Here is an 8645-nt window from a genome sequence, read left to right on the forward strand (position 1 = left end):
CAGTGAGGGCATTAGACAGAGAAGTATTCTCCAGGCCTTTCAAACTCTGACTTTCAGTGCTGCTAGATTTAGTTCCCAAGACGTCTGCTGGCCCAGTTTAATTTGTTATTTGACTTTAGAGACACAAGTCCAAATGTCTTTATTGTTCATTTTTAAGTCTTCACATAACACACAGACTAACGTGGCAAGATAAAATTGCAAATGCTTTTTTCCCCTGTAATTTTCTTGCCCCTTAGGATTCTGCCTATTGTCAGCATTCAATGCTTTGGCCTTGAGAAATGTAAAAATTGAGATTCTGAGTCGAAAAAAAACCCACATTGCAGCATTCATTATTATATTGAAAACCAGGACTCCCATTGAAATAGTCAGATTTGGGGGAGAGCAAAAAATTCCTTAAGCATTGAATTTCTTTTTTAACTGTAGTCTGGAAGGAATGCATAATGGTGTGGGAGCAGTTCCCCATCTGACAGACATTGAAGTCTAAGTGACTGGTGGGAAGCCAACACTGAGAGGGAATACGACTGAGGCTTTGATGCTGGCGAGTGCCCCAGAGGAGACTCCTACACTGATCCATGTGGTGAAGGTGGAGGATAAGAAAGGAGAGATGCTTTCCATAAGTTTTGGAAGATGTCAGGGCAGCGAGGAACTGCCCTGTATGCCAGGTGTACACAGAATATGAACACATGAAGGTGCACAGAACAGTCACGAACAGAGGCCTGGAACTCACTGAGACACAACTAGGAACTTTGAGAGTCCTTGGAGTGAGGATGAGAAGGATCCAGGAGGACTTGCTTGGGCATGGTGGCCAAGGGGAAGAGGGGAGGCACAAGACTCTCTGCATGCAGAGACTCTGTCCCCAAGACTCTCTGGGGACAGAGGCCTTTGAAAGCAAAGAAAGCTAGGATGGTCTGTGTAAGTGATGAAACCAGCACAAGAGGAGACAGATCAGGAGGGCTGGCAGACAGTGTTCTTGCAGATACCAGGACAATAGATGCTATAGCTTAGCCTGGGAGACAGACAGACAGGATTACTAGGAATGCCATGTATTCTGTGTTATGCTACATTATGTCCACGGTGCTGTGGCTTTGGGAATGCAACAGAAGGTGGCTCCAAGGTGAGGCAGTGATGTGAAGTGGGTTGTAAAGAATGTGTGCATGTTCATACTGTGGAAAAGAGGATAGCAGTCATTCAGAAAAAAGGGGAACTGTTCTGAGTCCCAGAGAAGTAAAGAACATGAAATGTAGGAGAGAAAGTGAGAAGATCAGGTTTCCAGAAAATCAGGTAGATGTGGGAGAAAGGCAGGACAAGAGACTGTGCAGGGGCACAATTGCCAGATTGTAAAGGACTTTGTATGACATGTCAATTTCTCCTAACCCTAGATCATTCTATGAAGGTTTCCAGAGTTTTCTTTATGAAAAACAAGTCTAATCATGTCATTTGACCTAAAAATCTTATATTGGCTCCTCTTAGAACAAGGATTCTTAACTTTTTTTATGCCGTGGAATCATATCCTAGTCTGGTAAAAGTCAGAAAAATATTTTTCAATGCATAAAATAAAATAAGTAGGGTCATAAAGGAAACCAGTTATATTGAAATACAGTTATTAAAATAGTTAAATAATTGTAATATATGAATATATTAAGTAAGTTTGTAATTAGTAATGAGTTTACATCACATTTCATGATATCTGCAACCACTGTAAAATGTGGTGAAAATATTTGTGATATTGATTGGTTGACTAAGTCACAGATACTGCTAACACTATGTGGTTTTTTGCCTATATTCTCTCCCCCTCCAATACATGGCTTTTCAAAAAATATTTTATTTATTTATTTTTAGAGAGAGGGGAATGGAAGGAGAAAGAGGGAGAGAAATATTGATCGGTCACCTCTCACATACACTGCAACCAGAGAATTGGTCTGCAACCTAGGCAGGTGCGCTGACTGGGAATTGAGCTGGCAACCCTCCAGCTCAACCCAATGAGTTGGGTATGAGGATTGGGTATGGGGGACAACACTCAACCCAATGAGTCACACCAGTCAGGCCCCAATACATGGCTTTTATTGCATCTTTAAAATATCACAAGTAAGTCTGAGGAATCATCCGGCATGTCTTTGCTTCTATAGCTGAATGACTTAGACCTCATTCATCAGAACTGTTCCTTTTACAGAGACATAGATACCATCCCCAAATTCTCTGATATTCTTGTTTTTAATTGTTGTAGCTTGCTGATTCAAAGCAGCTAAATTTGATACAAGTTCGATATCATTTCCTTCAAGAATCAACTCATCTTTTTGGGCTTGAGATAGTGAATAAGCAATGCCTGACCTCACCTGAACCCTGTGAATATATTTTCTGCCCAAGAAATTTCTGATTTTGCCAAGAAAACTATCCTCCTGAATAACGACGTTAATGGGAAACTGAGCATGCACAGACCTTATCTTGTAACGGAAGCCTGGTGTAACACCCTCGACCATGTTCTGTACATGACTGCAGGTAGTGTGAATGGCAGCCAGTTCCTTTCTACTTACCCACCATCTGTCATGTGAAGAAGCCTCTTCTTCTTTTTCTCTCCAAGGAGACTGGATTCTACATTGATGTGATAAAAATCCCTCCACAGGGTGACCCAGGGGCCCTTCACAATAACTGTACATCCTTTCAGAGGAATATCAACAGTCTGATTGCTGAGAATGGTCTTTACCCTCATAGGAGACATGGAAAAGAGAAAACGTCTTTGCTGGCTATATTCTTAACTGAAGGAAATATTAAATTAAGTTAGTGGTTAGTGAAAATAAAGATGCCAACCTCTGGACAAGATGGAGGCATAGGTAGATACACTTTCCCTCCTCACACAACCAAAAGAAGGACAACAGAAAATTTAAAAACAAAAAATAACCAGAACTGCCAGAAAATAGAACTGTATGGAAGTCTGACAACCAACTCGTTAAAGAAAAAACATTCATCCAAACTGGTAGGAGGGGCAGAGATTGGCAGCTGGGGTAGCAAGGACTCAGGGCAAGGCTGTCAGGGTGGAGCGGGCGGTCCCACATTTCATGGGGGTGCCAGAAGGAGAAGAGAAAAAGCAAGAAATTGAAAATTTATTTGAAAAAATAATGAAGGCGTACTTCCCCAATCTAGCAAGGAAATACACTTCCAAGAAGTCCAGGAAGCTCAGACAGTCCCAAAGAAGTTAGACCCAAGGAGGAACACACAAAGGCACATCATAACTACATTACACAAGATTAAAGATAAGGAGAGAATCTTAAAAGCATCAAGAGAAAAGGAGACAGTTCCCTACAAAGGAGAGCCCATAAGATTGTCAGCTATTTCTCCAAAGAAACCTTGTAGGCAAGAAGGGGCTGGAAAGAAGTATTCCAGGTCATGAAAGGCAAGGACCTACATCCAAGATTGCTGTATCCAGCAAAGCTATCATTTAGAATGGAAGGGCAGATAAAGTGCTTCTCAGATCAGGTCAAGTTAAAGGAGTTCATCATCACCAAGCCCTTATTATATGAAATGGTAAAGGGACTTATCTCAGAAAAAGATGATCCAAAACTATGAACTGTAAAATGACAAAAAACTCACAACTATCAACAACTGAACCAAAAACCAAAAACTAAAACTAACTAAGCAAATAACTAGAACAGGAACAGATTCACAGAAATGGAGGTCACATGGAGGGTTATGAGTTGGGGGAGTGGAAGGGGGAGAGAGGAGGAAAAAGTACAGAGAACAAGTAGCACAAATGGTAGATAGAAGATAGACAGGGGGAGGTTGAGAATAGTATAGGAAATGTAGAAGCCAAAGATCTTATATGTAGGACCCATGGACATGAACTAAGGGGGGGAGATGAATGTGGGTGGGAGGGGGTATGCAGTGCAGAAGGGAATAAAGGGGGGGAGATGGGACAACTATAATAGCATAATCAATAAAACATTAAAAAAAAAAGAAGTTGGATCCAAGGAAGCACAAAAAAAGGCACATAATAATTACATTACTCAAGATCAAAGATAAGGAGAGAATCTGAAAAGAGAAAAGAGATAAGCAAGAGAAAAGGAGACACTTACCTACAAAGGAGTTCTCATAACAGTATCAGCTGATTTATCAAAAGAAACCTTACAGGCAAGAAGGGGCTGGAAAGAAGTATTCAAAGTCATGCAAGGCAAGGATCTACATTCAAGAGGGGCAGGTAGCTTTACTCTATTCAGAAAAGCTATCATTTAGAATAGAAGGTTAGATAAAGTGCTTCCCAGATAAGGTCAAGTTAAAGGAGTTCATCATCACCAAGCCCTTATTATATGAAATGTTAAAGGGATTTATCTAAGAAAAAGAAGATGATCAAAAACTATGAACAGCAAAATGACAACAAACTCACAACTATCAACAACTGAACCAAACAAAAAACAAAAACAAAAACAAAAACTAACTAAGCAAACAACTAGAACAGGAACAGATTCACAGAAATGAAGATCACATGGAGGGTCATCAGCAGGGAGGAGGAGGGGGAAGAATATGGGGAAATGGTACAGGGAATAAGAAGCATCATTTGTAGGTATAAAATAGGGGAGATTAAGAATAGTATGGGAAATGAAGAAGCCAAAGAACTTATATGTATGACCCATCGACATGAACTAAGGTGGGGGAATGGTGCTGGGATGGGCAGTACAGGGTGGAGCGGAAAATTTTCCTTTGGAAGAAATAAATGGGGTGACTGTAATAGCATAATCAATAAAATGTAGTAAAATTAAAAAAAAGAAAATAAATATGTTAAATGTATGACACACATGCTTTTGGATTGGTGAAAACTAAGCAATTAGTAGTTATCAACTGAAATTGGGGATTGATCACTTCCCTGACTGGGCAGTGATGTCACTGTGTGATTCGGTCCACTATGCAATTCAACCTTCCCTCAGATGAGGTTCTTAGATCAAGTTTTTGTGCTTAGGAAGCCTGTTTGACTCTCGCAATAGGCTCTGTTCATTGACCCAGACTTTATGAATGAAGTTGGTATTTTGTTTCTCCATCTGCTGACGCATTTATCTTACTTCTAGCTTGGTTTAGAAGTCAGACACAGAAGGCGGTGCTATTTTTTGGAACTCCCTCAAAGATTCAATAACAGCAAGGAGACTCATTGAAGGCTAGTCTCCCAACATCTGAGAAAAGTTTAACACATTAAACTCTTTTCAGCCTGTAACTTCCTCTCAGGATCTGAGTTACCAGCCTCCTTGTTCTATCATTGAAAAATCTGTTAGCTATCAGGCTGCTGGACTTGAAGTAGGGGGAATGGAGAGGGAGGAGAGCTCTGACAAGGGGAAAATACTTTACTAGCAATAAATGTACTATCATATTTTTTAACGCATGTAGCAACTTATTAAGCAACTTTACATATATACCTAAATTGATCCATGTGAGTTAGGCTATTACAGATGAAAAAGAAGAGACTAAAATTTCTAGAGAAGAGGGTGAGGTAGAAGTGTGTACAGGGGGGATAAATGGTGATGGAAAGAGACTTGACTTGGGGTGGTGAACACACAATACAGATGATGTATTATAGAATTGTGCCCCTGAAAACTATATAGTTTTATTAACTGATGTCACCCCAATAAATTCAACAAAAGAGAAGAAAAAAGATTTCTAGATGAAACTCTATCCACTATTTTAAGCAGGAAAAGACAGTGCTTACAGATGTGTCTCTGTGTATGTGTGTCTATCAGGGGTGGGGTGAGAAAGGGAGGTCTTCCTAGAGAGAAAAAGCAATGAAAAACAGAAAGAAAAAATAAAACAGAATATAGTCCCTTAATAATGATATAAATGAAAGAAGAGTGATTTGCTTCAGGGTTTGTCTGCATCTGGCTTTGGGTATATTGATAATGTCTATTTTATTTTTTATTATTTTAAAAATATATTTTATTATTTATGCTATTAAAGTCGCCCCATTTTTTCCTCCCCTTTATTCTCCTCTGCCCTACATGCCTCCTCCCACCATCATTCACTCCCACCCCTTAGTTCATGTCCATGGGTCGTACATAGAAGTTTTTGTTTTTTCCATTTCTCATATTATTCTCTTTTTAAAAATACTTTAAAAATATATTTTATTGAGTATGCTATTACAGTTGTTTGTCTCCTTTTCTCTTGCTTATCTATTTTCTCTTTTGAGATTCTCTCCTTATGTTTTTTTGTTTTTTTTTTTATTTCTATATTGTTTATTTTTTTCTTTTTTTAAAAATATATTTATTGATTATGCTATTACAGTTGTCCCATTTCCCCCCCTTCACTCCACTCCATCCTGCTCACCCCCTCCCTCCCACATTCCCCCCCTATACATGTATGACATGAATCATACATGTATATTCTTTGGCTTCTACATTTCCTATACTATTCTTAACCTCCCCCTGTCTATTTTCTACCTACCATTTATGCTACTTATTCTCTGTACCTTTCCCCCCTCTCCTGCCCTCCCAATCCCCTGTTGATAACCCTCCATGTGACCTCCATTTCTGTGGTTCTGTTCCTGTTCTAGTTGTTTGCTTAGTTTGCTTTTGTTTTTGTTTTAGGTGTGGTTGTTAATAACTGTGAGATTGCTGTCATTTTTACTGTTCATATGTTTTATCTTCTTTTTCTTAGATAAATCCCTTTAACATTTCATATAATAAGGGCTTGGTGATGATGAACTCCTTTAACTTGACCCGATCTGAGAAGCACTTTATCTGCCCTTCCATTCTAAATGATAGCTTTGCTGGATACAGCAATCTTGGATGCAGGTCCTTGCCTTTCATGACCTGGAATACTTCTTTCCAGCCCCTTCTTGCCTACAAGGTTTCTTTGGAGAAATAGCTGACAATCTTATGGGCTCTCCTTTGTAGGGAACTGTCTCCTTTTCTCTTGATGCTTTTAAGATTCTCTCCTTATCTTTAATCTTGTGTAATGTAGTTATGATGTGCCTTTGTGTGTTCCTCCTTGGGTCTAACTTCTTTGGGACTGTCTGAGCTTCCTGGACTTCTTGGAAGTGTATTTCCTTGCTAGATTGGGGAAGTACGCCTTCATTATTTTTTCAAATAAGTTTTCAATTTCTTGCTTTTTCTCTTCTCCTTCTGGCACCCCTATGATTCAGATGTGGGGACGTTTAATGTTGTCCAGGAGGTTCCTCAGCCTCTCCTCATTTTTTTGAACTCTTCTTTTTCCATTCTGTTCTGGTTGAACGTTTCTTTCTTCCTTCTGGTCCACACCATTGATTTGAATCCCAGTTTCCTTCCCATCGCTGTTGGTTCCCTGTACAGTTTCCTTTACTTCACCTTTCATAGCCTTCACGTTTTCATCTATTTTGTGACCATACTCAACCATTTCTGTGAGCATCCTGATTACCAGTGCTTTGAACTGTGCATCTGATAGGTTGGCTATTTCTTCATCACTTAGCTGTGTTTTTTTCTGGAGCTTTGATCTGTTTTTTCATTTGGGCCATATTTTCTCTGTCATTGTGCCTGTTATGTAGTAAGGGGTGGAGCCTTAGGTGTTCGCCAGGGCAGGGCAACACACTTCACTGCGTTGTTGCACTGTATGTGGGAGAGGGGTCTGAGAGGGAACAATGCTGCTTACTCAGCTCTTGGCTGGCTTCCAGTCACTTCCTCCTCTACCCATAAGCAATTAGGCCCTTCTGGTGCTGATTCCTGGGTGGGTGGTTTTGTAGATGTTCTAGGACCCTGTGGGTCTCTCCAATGAGCTCTCCTGCGAGGCTGGGAGTTTCTCCTGCTGCCTCGACCCCCATAGGTTTTTCAGTCAGAGGTTTTGAGGCTTTATTTCCCTGTGCTGGAACCCTGCATTGCGTGGTCTGTCTAGCAACCATTTGTTCCTCCTGGTTTATCTGCATGCAACTGTGGGACTGCCCCTTCCATCCACTCCCACCTTGCGGGCTCTGGTGCTCCAGCTGCCATCTTGCCATACATCCTCTCCCTTCCAGCTGCCCATTTCATCCTACTGGTCTGGATGAATGTTTCTTTTTTAATGATTTGATTGTCAGACTTCCATACAGTTCTATTTTCTGGCAATTCTGGGTTCTTTTTGTTTTTAAATTTTCTGTTGTTCTTCTTTTGGTTGTGTGAGGAGGTAAAGTGTCTATCTACGCCTCCATCTTGGCTGGTGATAATGTCCATTTTAATTCTTGTGTTCCTTTTGATATACTTCAGACATTGTCACTTAGTTTTAATTGGTCAAAATGTCCTGGGAGGAAAACCTCCAGGGGCAGAGCTGAAGCCCATCACTGTGGAGACTTCTGGGGAAGAGGAGTCTATAATACTTTACTGTCCTCAAGATTACATGTTACACTTTAGTAACCAGGGGAACCTGGACTAGATATAGAGGCTCTAATGGACATCTGGGTGTAATCTATTTTCTTTTCTTTGAGTTTCTGAAGCATACCCAGATATCCAGTCCCATGAATGGGTTCTCCATGGTCCTGTCAACCAAGGTGCCCGATCTGTGGACAAGGGTTGGTCACATGACCCCCTGTAGGCCATTCAGATATTCTCTTTGGAATTGGAATCTGGAGTGAAGTGTCCAGAAGGACTGAACATGACTGGACTGGTTCACTTTGTCTGAGATATTTTGCTCTGTTTCTTCCTTGAGGACTATTCTACACTTTTTCTTTTGAT

General features: G+C 40.4%; 1 pseudogene; it reads right to left on the reverse strand.

The window, feature by feature from the left end:
* Positions 1-2135: 2135 nt before the first annotated feature.
* On the reverse strand, positions 2136-2707 carry LOC112317730 (large ribosomal subunit protein uL6 pseudogene; annotated as a pseudogene).
* Positions 2708-8645: the final 5938 nt, after the last annotated feature.

Source organism: Desmodus rotundus, chromosome 4, assembly GCF_022682495.2.
Source record: "Desmodus rotundus isolate HL8 chromosome 4, HLdesRot8A.1, whole genome shotgun sequence".
Taxonomy (NCBI): domain Eukaryota; kingdom Metazoa; phylum Chordata; class Mammalia; order Chiroptera; family Phyllostomidae; genus Desmodus; species Desmodus rotundus.